At 41.4% G+C, this 15,292-nt stretch overlaps 1 pseudogene; it reads right to left on the bottom strand.

Annotated features, from left to right (window-relative positions):
* The window catches only part of LOC124594029, a 352,828-nt pseudogene that overhangs the window by 35,714 nt on the left and 301,822 nt on the right, over window positions 1-15,292 (bottom strand).

The following is a 15,292-nucleotide window of genomic DNA, read 5'->3' on the forward strand; positions in this document are numbered from 1 at the left end:
GTGTTGTTTGAATATTGCACTATCTTGTGCGACAGGGAGGGGTCAGACTCAGAACAATTTCACATTACAGAAATTCTGATATACTGGCCACCTTAAGTGTGGTTCTTAGGTCATTCTCCACACTTCTTTACGCAAATGTTTGGCTGCACCTAAGAAAACACAAGGCACAAACAGCTCAAATATGGTAACACACAGAATAAAGCTTACACAGTTCAAAGGGTGATGTCACACATGCCTTCCATTCCTGAGGTTAACTGACAGCTCTGGTGACAGGAAGGGCAGAATTAAACAGTGGGTCTATAACAGCTGGTTACATACTAGGAAAGAGAGAGAGATATCCAGGTGAACAATTTTATTTGTGGTAGTTTAAAAATATCTTTTTTCAGCTCATAAATATTAGCAAAACATCTCTTTTTTACTATCTCTGGCAGCACTCTAGCAGTATAAACTACAGTACACACAAATACAACTGTCCGTCATAGCACTCACACATCATGTTCTTCTGATATGTCAGGTGGTGGATAAGAGAACATTTTCCACCTAAAGGTAAATGCAAATTATGGCAATGTAGTACTATCATGATCCTTGCATGTCTTGGTCATAACATCACTAACAAATATGCATAGTTTGGAACTTCTAAAAATTCATAGAGAGGTTGTACTTTTAGCTGGCACTGGTTGCATAGCTGTAATTATGAGGTCTGTTCAAAAAATTTTGAAACTTTACTAATTTCACACCAATGGTGTGTTGGAGTGAAATGCAGTTGACATCTCTGCAAATGCAGGCATGTGATGTGTAACTGCTGGAAGTTTCATTGTTGTATGTCTTTTAGTTATTGTTCAGGGCTGCATTGAGTAGAATGTTGTGCTGCACAATTTGCAAATTTCGAGCTGGTATAGTTAGAGGAGCAACATAGCTGCATTAAACTTTGTGTTAAACTCAAGAAAACATTTAAAGAGGCACATCAAAAGATTAGGAAGTCTATAGTGACGAGTACTTAAGCCATATTCAGTGAAAAAATGGTTCACGAGAATTAAAAGTGGCTGGACTGAAGTTAAAGATGACCCCCTTTGATGTCTACTGATGTCTACTGATGATGCTCATGTGAGGAACATCAGTGAAATTGTGCAGACCAATGGAAGCCTTGACTGTCCAAGAGATTGCAAAAACATGTAACATTTTGGTTGGATCATGTCTGAAATCCTGCACAGCATCTTGAAATGTAGCATGTTGCTGCCAAATTCGTCACACAGCTCAAGAGTCACAATCTGTGAAGAGCTTTTGGATTGCAGAAATGAGAACAAGATATTCCTTAAAAAACTCATAACTGATGATGAGACATGGCTCTATGGTTCTGATGATGTTAACAAAGTGTTGGGAAAGGCCATTCAAGACCAAAAAAAGCTTGTCAGGTCACATCAAATGACAAAGCCGTGCTGAAGTTTTCTTTAACTTTGAAGGATTAGTTCGCCATGAATTCATGCTACAGAGACAAACTCTTAATCAAAGGTACTATGGGGATGTGTTGTGATGCTTGCGAGAAAATGTGAGAAGCAAATGGTTCTTGCATCAACATAATGCACCTGCAAATTCATCCCTGTTGGTGTGTGACTACTGCACAAAAAAACAAAACCATTGTCCTACCTCCTACTCCGTGCTCTCCAGATCTGGCCTCTGTGGACTTTTTTCTATTTCCAAAGTCAAAAACCCCATTGAAAGGATGAAGATTTGCAATGACAGCTGAGATAAAATAAATTCTGCAATGGTGCTTTGTGTGATCCAGCAAGAGGCGTACCAAGATTGCTTCCAGAAGAGGAAATGGTGTTGGGAGTGTTGTATCAGTTTTGGCGGAGAGTATTTCAGAGACTGTGCACAATAAGTAAAAGGTAAGCATAGAAAAATTTTGTGACAAAGTTCCAGAATTTTTTGAACAGACCTCATACATGGTGAGACTCAGCAGTATACTGTTTCATAGTCACAGCTTGTATGCTACATATTCATAAACAAATTTTATAACAGTCAAACAGAGTTGGAAAAGAAAGATAATGTTGAGAGTCAAGGACTGATATGATAATATGACTGCTTTTCTAGTGAAAAATTCATCAATTGTTGAAACCACAGTGTCAAGCAGAGGAAACAATCCAAAAACTGCTTTGGAAAAACAATCACTGTAGTTTAGGCAAAACCAAATACTCCACATGCAAAGGAGTAAAATTGTGCAATCCACTAACTCTTTTGGGTAGAATATGCTTTTTAGTGCACAGCAGGATTTGCAGACTTATTGCCGGTTCTACATCTACATCTACATACATACTCCGCAATCCACCATACGGTGCATGGCGGAGGGTACCTCGTACCACAACTAGCATCACCTGCAATCAAAACACTCACCATGAATCAGTACAAAACTACTACATGGACTAATTACTAAAATTACTATCTTACATTTATTAGATTGTAGTAAATGATGATTTATAATTTCTTCTTCTTCTTCATTTAATGGAGTGCATTTACAGCCTGCTCCATCTTCACTGACACCATCTGCTCCTCAGTCATTCTACATCTCTCTTTGCTATTGGTTTCTATAAATGATTCCTTGTTTTATTATTCTATCTTCCGGTATTCTGTTGTTATGCTGTTCCTGTTTTATGCAATCTTGATGTATTTTTTAATTGATATAGTTTAGTGTCATGAGCTTTTAAAGCCATGTCAGCAATACTGTGTAGTGTGCAGTCAGTTCTTTGCTAACATAAAACTGTTGTACAGCATGTCTTGTTCCACAGCATGTAAATAGTCCATGTTTTTTAGTTGCTCTCATACATTTATTATAGTCTGATTGTAACAATCTGCAGTGCACTTAATAAAGTGACATACGTGAGTTAAGCCAGTACTCTTGTGCTGGAGGAAGAAAAGCATTCTAGGTGTACAACTGGAATGTGTAAAGGGACACCCTCCTCTAGCATAACTTTTCCTCAACAGAAGTAATCGATACCATAAGAAGAAATTACTTTATTTTCTTTATTACAGTTGATATGTACTAGCTCTGAATGCACAGTTGAAATTAATTTCTTTTAGAAACATTTGAAATTATGAAATATTTGGTATGCTTAAAATTTCTATTATTAATTACACAATTTTGTACTGTTTATTTCTGGATTCATTTATAAAATAATAATATAAATTAAAAGAAATTCATTTGTCAAGAGAATTTGTAAACCCTTTGGAATATTGTTACTACCACAGAGTGAGGTTGTGGTGGGCATGCCTCTGATGTGATCAGATGTGTTTTTAGATTTTGGAATAACAATGTAATTTCGGCTTTGTTAATGTGAAAATTCAAAAGACAGTGTGATATAGAAAAATGTGAGAGAATATGATATTCGTGAAAACAAAAAATACAGCGTAGGCTTACTTCAAACTTATGTCAATTGGAACCATGAGAACCTATAATGTCAAAAATTTCAGCTTCAAGAATCAGCCCCTAGATGTGAAGAACTGTATGCAACTACGAGAAAAGAAGATAGGTAAAAAGTTTATTGTAAATCTTATTCCTCTCAAAACTTATTAAAAGAGTTAACCATAAAGCCAGCGACAATCAACGAATTTGAGGGAGGGGTAGTTTACAAATGCTTAACATATAACCCAAAAAAAGCAGATCTAAACAAAATTTGCAGAAATTCTAGTAGGATTAATGCTGTAATGATACTTTTTACTAATGTGTCTGACTCTACACACTTGTTTTTAGAAACTGCTTCTAATCATGGGACATACCAGTGGAGGCTCTATAGTGCAAGTACATTAAATAATAAAATGCAGCAAACTGCTTCCACATAGTAACACATACATAATTTGTTCACAAGTTGCCATTTGATGCTATAAATTTGTGTGTTGGAGTGTTAGTGCTGTCTAAAAGACTCTTCATTATGAACAGATTTGATTATCAGATCCAGTTAACTGACAAGTAAGTTGGAATTTAGACTTCCAGCAGAGCCTTTCTGGAGCAAACGAAAGGGGCAGACATGTTGCTGCAATATACCTTACTAGTGAATAAATGACAGTTTTTGACTAGTGCACTCTCTCTGATTATGTGTAGTGCTATCACAAGATGCAATGAGGAAATGGATGAAGCAATTATTTGAGGTCATCCATATTAGAAAATAGTTCATTTAATTTATGCTTTTTGTAAAGTATTTAGTGTCATACCACTGTTTATTTGCAGAAGTTTTGTAGGTCTGCAATGACTTTTTAGTTAAGTAGAATTAGCTAACAATGTTATAACACGTGGAAATGCATAAAAAAGAATTGTTCGATATCTCATCTTGAAGGTTAATATGATTATGATAGCAGTTTTCTTAGGTCATTGTGACTATTTGTCAAAGTGCAAATAAATTATCAATATCTATAGCATATAAAAAAAGTATCTAAAGTGAAACAGATGTGGCACCTGTATTTTGAGACCACAGAGGCCAGCTGTTTGTAATTCCTTCATTCCCTATTGAACTGGTACATCCTGAGCCTCCATCTGAAATGGCACACAAGCTCAACCTCCAGAAAAACCATTTTGTGACCAACAGTAGTTATGAAACTTTTAAAATCACTTTTGGTGATCATCTGATTCACATAAAGTATTGGTTACAAAAGTTAATGCATGATGACAAATTCTTGACAATAATTGTATCTGATTTAAGCTAAGTTGTAAAAATGGTAAAATCTGTCCTCTTAAACAGAAGTAACCATAAATAAAATATATTCAATCTTTCAAAACAAAAGCAAAACTTTTTCCCTTACCAGTGGAACAGCTGGTTCCAAGCTGCATTTTCAGTTTGAAACATTATTTTCATGATATTCTAAGTAATTTTAAATTACCAGAAATAAGGTGTACTAATAACTGTGGCCTAAATTTTATGTCAAGTATCCCTAACGGAGATGTTAACCGGAATTATAACCATACGGTTTTTGTGAAAGATCATTCCAGTCATCTAATCTAGATTCTAACCTTACCAAAGGGCTCTAATTGTCCAGCCACAGGTTCAGTATTCCAAAAACTTGAATATATGGAATTTAATTTTACAATTAAATATGAAGGACTATATTCCGTGAACCTGACATGTTCCACATCATTACAAAGTGTCGTATTCGTGATCTATGGAACAAGTACTGATCTAATCCGATCTAATCTTCAGGACAAACATTAGATGAACTCACTTCAATAGAGCCCCCTGCATGGGAAGGTCCCTTTGGCAAGGCAGTTTATTCTGCAAAAAGCAAAGTTGCTACATTGAAAATTAAACGCTGAGGTAAGAAGTTTTAGGCCTTAGGTGAGACATTTCATACAATGTTGTAAGAGATGCCAAAATCAATAATTTTTTTTTTTTTTTGCCTTTTTGAGTGTAATTTGCCATTTCATATTTTGTTTCAAGAAACTAGTTGAAACTCAGTTAAACACAACAGAAAATTTTATGTGACTAATATCTTGACTGCTGTTTGCACTGTGTATGAAAAACCAGTTTTGAGGTTTAATACAAAATTGTCTGACCCTTGGTCTAGGAGTAGCATCTTTGACATTATGGTTCCTGGATCATTTCAACCACTGCTTAAATTTTGAAAAAATTCATCCGCAATGGCAGTTGAGCACTTTCAGTATAAGGAGTCCTGCTCTTTCTGCCAAGGGTTTTTGTCCATGAGGGGAGAGAAGTGTTTCAGGGTAACATCTTGCCAGTGGAGTGGGAAACTGTCTCTAAAACATGAAAGAATCAGCAATAATCAGTGGGGTGAGGATACAGAAGACAATGGAAACAACTGCATTGCAGACACTTAACGTGTATTTGTAGAACATGTGGCCTTTAACTGAAAGAAATGTCATGTTGATTTCTCCAATGACAAAATATTGTGGATTAGTTCCTCATTTGGATCTTGAGAAGGTGACTGTCAAGAAGGCTGAGATGGCCACAAGGAGGGGGAAAAAAAAAGACTAACTAACGAAGTGGTAACCTTCTACAAGTTAAGTTGGAGCTTGCTTGTCAGAAGTTTGAATGTGATAGGAAAATTAGAAAATCTCAACAGGGATATAGGGAAATGCAAAGGCTTAGTCTAGATACAGTGGAGGTCTTTAAAGCAAAATGGAAAGACGACCATTCCTGATTAAATGAATGTAGGAGTAATATCAACAATTGAAGAAAATTGTGTAATGGTAGTAGGATTTACTGTGAATGAATGGCAGAGAGTGAGTTACTCTGAACAGTTCAGTGATAGGGTTGTTCTCATCAGAATTGGTACAAAATGAACACTAACAATAATAGTTCAGGTATATGTGGGTTCATTATCATGCTGCAAGAGTCATGAATTGTCTTGCCACACTTCAAGCCATTTGCTTCTCGCATTTACTCGCAGGTGTCTCACAACATCCTTGTAGTACCATCGATGAATGGTTTGTCCCTGTGGCATGAATTAATGATACTTCAATATCAAAGAAAACTATCAGCATGGGTTTTGTCATTTGATCTGATCTGACAAGCTTTTTTTGGTCTTGGAGAATCTTCCCTGACCCTCTGTGAAGAGTGAACCATGGTCTCAACATCATAAACATAGACCCACATCTCATCACCAGTTATGAGTCTCTTCATCTCGTTCTCATTTTTGCAGTCCAAAAGCTCTTCACAGATTGCGAGGTGAAGATCTTTCTGGTCTTGACCTAGGAGCCATGAGATGAACTTGGTGGCAACACACTGCATTCAAAGATGCTGTGTCAGGATTTCATGACATGATCCAACTGAAATGTTACATCTCTCAGACAGACAGTCTTCAATTGGGCTGCACAATTTCATTTATGTTCCTGACATGAGCATTGTCAATAGACATCAAAGACGGTCCTGAACGAGTGTCATCTTTAACTTCAATACAGCCACTTTAAAGCCTTTCGAACCGTTTGTAACACCAAGTACAGCTTAAGCACTCATCACTGTAGGTTTTCTGCATCATTTGGCGTGTCTCTGTAAAGGTTTTCTTGAGTTTCATGCTCACACTGCTCCTCTAACTCTACCATCTCAAAATTTGCAAACTGTGTGACACAACATTCTACTCAAGACAGCACTGAACAATAGCTAACAGACACTACTATAACAAAACTTCTGGTAGTTACACATTAAACACAGGCGTGTCAACTGCATTCCATTCCAACACACTATTGGTGTGAGATTATGAATTTTCTGGAATTTTTTGAACAGATATTGTACACTGTTTGAAAATAACAAGAGGAGGAGGTATTTTTGGAAAACTGCTGGACGTGTGGGAAGACTCCATCTGGATTACATCAAGGTGAAACCGACATTCTAAAAGCAGATATTGGAATGTAAGGCATGCCTAGGAGCAGGTATAGATTCAGACAACAATTTAGTAATGATGAAAAGTAGGCTGAAGCTGAACAGGATCATCAAGAAGAATCAAGATGAAGAGAAGTGGAATACTAAAGTACTGAGGAATGATGAAATGCATTTAACTTCTCTCTGGGTGTAGATACTGTGAAAATGAATACCACAGTAGGCTGTTCAGTTAAAGTAGAATGGACATCTGTACAAAGGGCAGCCACGGGAGTTGGAGACACAAGTATACCTGCAAGGTACATAACCATGAAGAAGTCTTGTGTACCATAAGAAATACCCCACTTGATCAATGAAAGAAGTAAATACAAAAATGTTTGCAGAAAGACAGGAACACATCTACATAAGTCACTTGGGTATGAAATGAGTAACCCCTGTCCTTTGATTCTTTCAAGAATCACATTCTACTGTATAAAACAGCTTCAAGCATCTGACTACTTAAGCTAGCTTTTCAAACATATCAGTGCTAATGATGTCATATCTCCTGAACTATGTATTGCACAATGATACAATTTTCCAGATACATTCAGTGGTATATGTGGATACTGTCTGGCAAGACATTTTGTAAACAGAGAGAGTACTGAAAAAGTAGTAAATTAAAACGATATGCCAAATGTTGAAGTTTTACTGCTCGAACAGCAAAAATGTAATAAGTGATAAACATTTTTCCTTTCCCAATGTTGTCAGGGATGTCAGTAACAAAGAGTTTCATAAAGGTTTGATATTATGTATAAAGTTAGTTGGGAGTCATAAAGTGCTATGACTCCAAAATACTGGATGAATATAGTCTTGATAATTTTCACACTGAGTTATGCTGCTTCAAGACATATACACAGCTTCTAACTGTAATATTTGATTTACTGCCTTAAACTTTTAATGTAAGATTATACCTCTTAATTGTGTAGATCAAAACAGTACTTAATATTCTTAAATTCAGGCAGTAACTATATGACAAAACGAAAATCAAATTGTTGTTGTCCCTGCAATCCATTAGGCAGGTAACTGGCAACTGGGACCATGCTCCTTGTACTGGGTTAGCCATTTAGTAATACAGATAAATAGGAAATACAGGGAAGCCAAGGTGAAATGACTGCATGAAAAAAGTGAAGAAATAAAAAAGGAAGTGGCTGTCAGATGGGCAGATTCAGCATACAGAAAAGTCAAGACACTCTTTGGTGAAATTGAAAGAAAAGGTGTCAATACTGATATTGCAGTAGGAATTCCACTGTTAAACATAGAGGAGAGAGAGGGAATGAGTGGAAAGAGTACACTGTCACAGCCTCTATGAGAGGGCAGCAGATTGGAGGGTGGGTGGGATGAGGGGGGTGGGATGGCAGGGGGGGTGGGGGTGGGGGGGTCTGTCTGATGACATGAAATGATAGAAAAAGAAATGCAAGTCAATATGAAAAGACATAGGGAATGCAGTATTAGAGTCATTATCTATCAGAGCTTTGGAAGACCTACACTCAGATAGGGCAGAAGGGGTAGATAATATTCTTTTGAACTTTCTAAAATGACAAAATGTGGAAGTAATTGACTATTCAAGTCGATGTGTAGAATCTATGAACTGCAGACATGCCATCAGATTTGGGAAAATATTATACACACAAACATGAAGATAGCAAGGACAGATAAGAACAAGAACTATCGCACAATCAGCTTAATAGCTCATTCACCCAAGCTACCAACAAGAATAATACAACACTAGAATCGGGAAAAAAGAAAAAAAAATTAAGGAGCTGTTAGATGACAATCAGTTTGGCTTTTGGAAGGATAAAGCCAACAGACAGGCAGTTCTGACATTGTGCTTGATAATGAAAGCAGGAGGAACAGCACTTCTGGTCACATGAATACTGTGTTATAAATGCAAAATCAAATATAGGTAATGTAGGAGTAAATTTAACAATGAATAAGAATATAGGAACGCAAATAAAGTACTATAAACAGCATAGTGAACACTTTATTGTAGCCAAGATGGACACAAAGTAAACACCTACCACACTAGTACAAGTTTATCCGATTCAAGAAATGTATGATGAGATAAAAGAAATTATTCAGATAATTAAGAGAGTCAACAGCTTAATTGTGATGAAGGACTGGAATTTAATAGTAGGAAATGGAAGAGAGGGGAAAATAGTAGGTGAATATGGACTGGGTGAAATGAGTGAAAGAGGAAGCCGCCTGGTAGAATTTTGCATAATTTAATCATAGCTAACACTTGGTTCACGAATGAGGTTGTATGTGTGGAAGAGACCTGGAGACACATATATAATAGCAAGACAGAGATTTTGGAACCAGATTTTAAATTGTAAGAAATTTCCAGGGACACATGTGGACTCTGACTACAATTTATTGGTTACTGACTGTAGATTAAAACCGAAGAAATTGCAAAGACGTAGAAAATTAAGGAGATGGGGCTTAGATGAGTTGAAAGAACCAGAGGTTTTTGAGAGTTTCAGAGGATGCATTAGGAATTGTTGACAAGAACAGGGGAGAGGAATACAGTGGAGACGACTGGGCAGCTTTACGAGATGAAATACTGAAGGCAGCAGAAGGTCAAATAGGTAAAAAGACAAGGCCTAGTGGAAATCCTGGCTTGATGTGGGAGATCTTGAACTTAATTGATGGAAAGAGAAAATACAAAAATCCAGCAAAGGAAGCAGGTGAAAGGGAATACAAATGTTTAAAAAATGAAAATGAAGTGCAAAATGGCTGAAAAGGAGTGGCTACAGGGTTTAGAAGCATATTTCATTAGAGGAAACATAGATACTGTCTACAGGAAAATTAAAGCAGCCTTTGGGGAAAAAAGAAGCAGCTGTATGAACATCAAGACCTCTGATGGAAAACAAGTCCTCAGCAAAATAAGAAAGCTGAAAGGTGGAAGGAATATATAGAGGGTCTATACAAGGGTGAATGTGAAACCAGTATCATAAAAATAGAAGAGGATGTAGATGAAGATGAGATGAGGGATATGGTACTGCAATAACAATTTGACACAACAATGAAATGAAGGTCTAACTCTTGGGGGGGGGGGGGGGGGCGGGGGGATGCTGGGAGTAGACAACATTTCATGAGAGCTACTGTGGTAGCCTTGCGAGAACCAGTCGTGACAAAACTCTTCAATCTGATGTTCAAGGTATATGAGCATGTAATAATTCCCATTTCAAAGTAAGCAGGTGGTGACAGACGTGACAATTACTGAACTATGAGTTTAATAAGTCATTGTTGCAAAATGCTAACACAAATTCTTTACATATTGGTAGAAGCCAACCTTGGGGAAGATCAATTTGGATTCAGAGAAATATAGGAACGTACACAGCAATGCTGACTCTATGACTTACCTTAGAAGGTAGGTTAGGAAAGGCAAATCTATGATTATAGGAATTGTAGACTTAGAGAAAGCTTTTGACAGTGTTGACTGGAATACTTCCTTTGAAATTCTGGAGATAGTAGGGAGCGAAAGACTACTTACAATTTGTACAAGAACCAGATGGCAGTCATAAGAGTTGAGGGGCATGAAAGGGAAGCAGTGGTTGAGAAGGAAGTGAGACTGGGTTGTAGCCTATATCCAACGTCATTGAATCTGTGCACTGAGCAAGCAGAAAAGGAAACTGAAGAAAAAATTTGTAGCCACCAGAAAGATCGCGGGAGGTGCACATTGGCACTGCGTGTCACGGACGGTAGTTACTGCAAGTAGAGTCCCGTCCACCAGACGGCACGCGAGAATTCGGACGTGACCTCTGCCGGCATAACAACAACAACAACTCCGGCAGCATGGGCCGGGCCCAGTCAGTTCACATCGGGCAGGTCTAGCAGTCAGTTCCCGGTCTACACTAGGTGAAGTGCGACGGAAACGTGCATCGTGTTACTACACAATTGGCGACGAGTAGGGTCGTTCTTTCGCGTGTTGCGTCGTTGTTCTGGTTTCGCAGCTTCTCCACGGCATGGAGGATTTGGTGCGGGTTTTGGTTGCGCAGCAGACGGAGCTCATGGCCACCATGAAACAAGTGCTTCCGGCGTTGCTCTCCACGCTGTCTGCTCCGGCCCAGTTCCCTCCTCCCTTTCCCCTGTATGACGAGACGGCGGAGGATTGGGACGCATATGAACATCGCCTTCGGCAGCATTTCCAGGCGTTTCATATTGCCGATGCGGAGGTATGTCGTGCTCTCTTCTTGTCTTGGATATCTCCCTTGCTGTACCACGTTTTGTGGCAGCTAGCGCCATTGCAGGAACCCTCGTCCTTGTCTTTTGACGCATTGTGTTCCTTGCTGTCTTCATATTATCGCCGCCTCACGCATGTTGTGGCGGCTAGGGTCGAGTTCTATCAATGCAAGAAACAGCTCCATCAGTCTTACCTGGCGTGGGCAGCTACCCTGCACGGTCTTAGTCGCAAGTGTCATTTTGTCACGGAGCAGTCGCGAGAGTCATATGCCCACGTTATGGTACGCAATGTCATTGTTCGTTCGGCCCCTGATAGGGAGGTCCGGCAACGGGCCCTGCAGTTAGGAGACCCTCCCATCGAGGAAGTCCTGTCCATTGCTCAATCATATGAAGTTTCTCACGCAGCAGGTCAACAGCTGGAAGCGTGGTGCGACGTCGCGGAGGTTCAGGGCAGCGCGGCCGCGTCCACTGTGTCCGGGGTCGACGACGTGTGAGCGGTACAGTCCGGCCGTTATGGCTGCTCCCGCACGGCGCGTAAACAAAATTCCGGCCGCTGGCCCCTGTTGCCGTCCTGTGCGTCGTGCTATATACATCATGATCGGTCAGAGTGCCCCCAGCGTTGGGCCGTTTGTCGCAAATGTAATAAAAAAGGTTACATTGCTAAAGTTTACCGCTCAGCCTCAAAAGAATCGAAGGAAGCAGGTACAGCGGTCATGGACGTTGACATTCAGGAAGTTTCATCGGGCCAGGCTCCCGATGCATCGGCACGCAAACTCTTTATCGAGGTGTCGGTTCGGTCGCGCCGGTTACAACTGCAAGTAGATACGGGCGCGGCAGTTTCGTTGTTGAATGCACAAACTTTTTCCGACCTTGGATCGCCCCCGTTGGCGCCAGTTTACCGGCGTCTACGCGGTTATGGTAAACAGTTCATTCCCCTGTTGGGTCAATTCACTACCGACGTGACTTACAAATCAGTCACTCGGCCTATTACTTTTATTGTTGTCAGTGATGCGAGCTCCGCTAACCTTTTTGGCCTGGATGCCTTTCAAGCTTTCGGTTTTTCTATCGCTGACACCATACAGTTGGTCTCCGAAGATGTTCCCTATCAATCATTGGAATCTTTGATCTCAGACTTTCCAGATATTTTTGAGGAGGGCCTGGGGCGTGTTTCAGATTTTGAAGCTCACTTAATGTTGAAGGCGTCGGCTCGCCTGCGTTTTCTACGCGCGAGGCAGATCCCCTTGGCTCTCCGCCCTCAAGTCAAGGAAGAGCTAGACCGTCTGACAGCCCTAGGGGTCGTTCTTCCCATTTCTTCCAGTGAGTGGGCTTCGCCTCTCGTTATTGTAAGGAAGCCCTCGGGAAAATTACGTCTTTGTGGCGATTTCAAGGCCACCATTAATTCACAGTTGGTGGTGGACACCTATCCTTTGCTTCGTGCTGATGAATTGTTCTCCGCTGTGGCGGGAGGCCAATATTTTTCGAAAATCGATCTGTCGGAGGCTTATCATCAGATACCACTTGATGAGGACTCCAAACGGCTGGCGGTCGTCAACACTCCGTTTGGCCTTTACCAATACCAGCGGTTGGCCTTTGGAATATCCAGTGCCCCGGCGATATTCCAGCGTTATCTTGAGCATGTCACGTCGACAATCCCTCATTGTATTAATTACCTGGATGACATAATTGTCACAGGCCGCAGCACGAAGGAACACTTGCACAACCTTTGCACCCTCTTTCTCAAATTCAGGTCTGTGGGCTTGCGTTGCAACCTGCATAAGTCAACCTTCTTCCAACTGTCCATTGAGTATGTGGGCTACACCATATCTCGGCACGGCATCCAGCCACTAGGAAGTTTGGTCCAAGGTATCGTCAACCTTCCTCGGCCCGCTTCGCTGAAAGATCCTGTGCAAGCTTCTTCATCTCCCAGTACCTACTGCAACCTACATCCTTCTGAATCTGTTTAGTGTATTCATCTCTTGGTCTCCCTCTACGATTTTTACCCTCTATGCTGCCCTCCAATGCTACATTTGTGATCCCTTGATGCCTCAAAACATGCCCTACCAACCGATCCCTTCTTCTAGTTAAGTTGTGCCACAAACTTCTCTTCTCCCCAATCCTATTCAATACCTCCTCATTAGTTACGTGATCTACCAACAACAACAACAACAGCCTATTACCACCGGTTCATTCCCAGGGCTTCTACTATAGCCCACCCCCTGTACTGCCTTCTGCACAAGGGTGTTCCTTTTGATTGGTCGCCTGCATGCGAGCGAGCGTTCACCTCGTTGAAGGGCTTCCTCACGTCAGCCCCTTGTTTGGCTACTTTTGATCCCCATAAGCCGTTGGTCCTGGCTACAGACGCTTCGCAGTATGGGGTGGGGGCGGTCCTGGCCCATCGCAACGCAGATGGTTCCGAGCAACCACTGGCGTTTGCGTCTAAAACGCTTAGTCCCGCGCAGGCCCATTACTCACAGGTGGAAAAGGAGGCTTTGGCCATTGTTTACGCTGTTACCAAGTTTCACCCTTTTTTGTATGGCACGTAGTTTCAGTTAATCACTGACCATAAGCCGTTAATATCGTTATTTGGCCCCGCCTCTCAGATTCCGGATAGGGTGGCCCACAGACTACAGCGCTGGGCCTTGTTCCTCTCTAAGTACCATTATGACATTCATTTTCGCCCTACAGGACAGCATGCCAACGCCGACGCTCTTTCCCGTCTTCTGGTGGGCCCGGATCCTATGTTTGATCGAGAGGAGGTTATGTGTTTTCATTTGGATGTGGCATCCTGCCAAGCGGTTGATGGCTTTCCGATCACTAGTTCTCGAGTCGCCAGGGAAACGGCTGCTGACCCGGTTCTCCGGCAAGTAGTTTGCCTCATTCAGCAGGGGTGGTCTTCCCGCCCTCCGGGCCGGGCCTCGGACCCTCTTCGTAATTATTTTCTTCTACGAGACCGCCTCTCGGTCTTGGAAGGAGTTCTCCTTCTGGCTACCGATGATACAACTCCTCGCGTGGTTGTTCCTGCAGGTTTACGAAGGGAGGTCCTCACGTTATTACATGCAGGGCACTGGGGTGTTTCCCGTACTAAAACCTTGGCTCGCAGACATGTGTACTGGCCCGGTATTGACAGAGAAATTGAGCACTTGGTGGGTGCCTGTTCCCAGTGTGCGAGCCAACAAGCATCTCTTAGGGCAGCGTTCTCTTCATGACCACCGGCAACCCAAGCATGGGAATGTGTTCACATCGATTTTGCGGGCCCGTTTCTCAATGGCTTTTGGCTCATTGTCATTGATGCTTATTCCCGATTCCCATATGTGGTTCGCTGCTCCTCAACCACTTCAGAAGTTGCAATCCAGGCACTAGCAAAAATCTTTTCTGTGGAAGGTCTGCCAATCACCCTGGTCTTGGACAATGGACCGCAGTTTATTTCGCAGACCTTCCAGGATTTTTGTAGGCGCTTCGGTATTCGGCACATTTGCTCTCCCCCCTTCCATCCACAATCGAATGGGGAAGCCGAGCACATGGTGCGCACATTTAAGACGCAGATGAAAAAGTATGTGCATGAATTTCCTGCGGAGGAAGCATTGACGTTTTTCTTGATGGCATACCGGACCACACCAATGGGAGAACGCAGCCCCGCAGAGCTCCTCCATGGGCGTCAACCTCGGACTCTGCTGCACCTCCTCCGGCCTGGTCCTCACCAGTCTTCACAAAACGGAGTGCCTGGCTTTCCACTGGGTACGTCAGTCTGGGCCCGT

Source organism: Schistocerca americana, chromosome 2, assembly GCF_021461395.2.
Source record: "Schistocerca americana isolate TAMUIC-IGC-003095 chromosome 2, iqSchAmer2.1, whole genome shotgun sequence".
NCBI classification, from domain to species: Eukaryota; Metazoa; Arthropoda; class Insecta; order Orthoptera; family Acrididae; genus Schistocerca; species Schistocerca americana.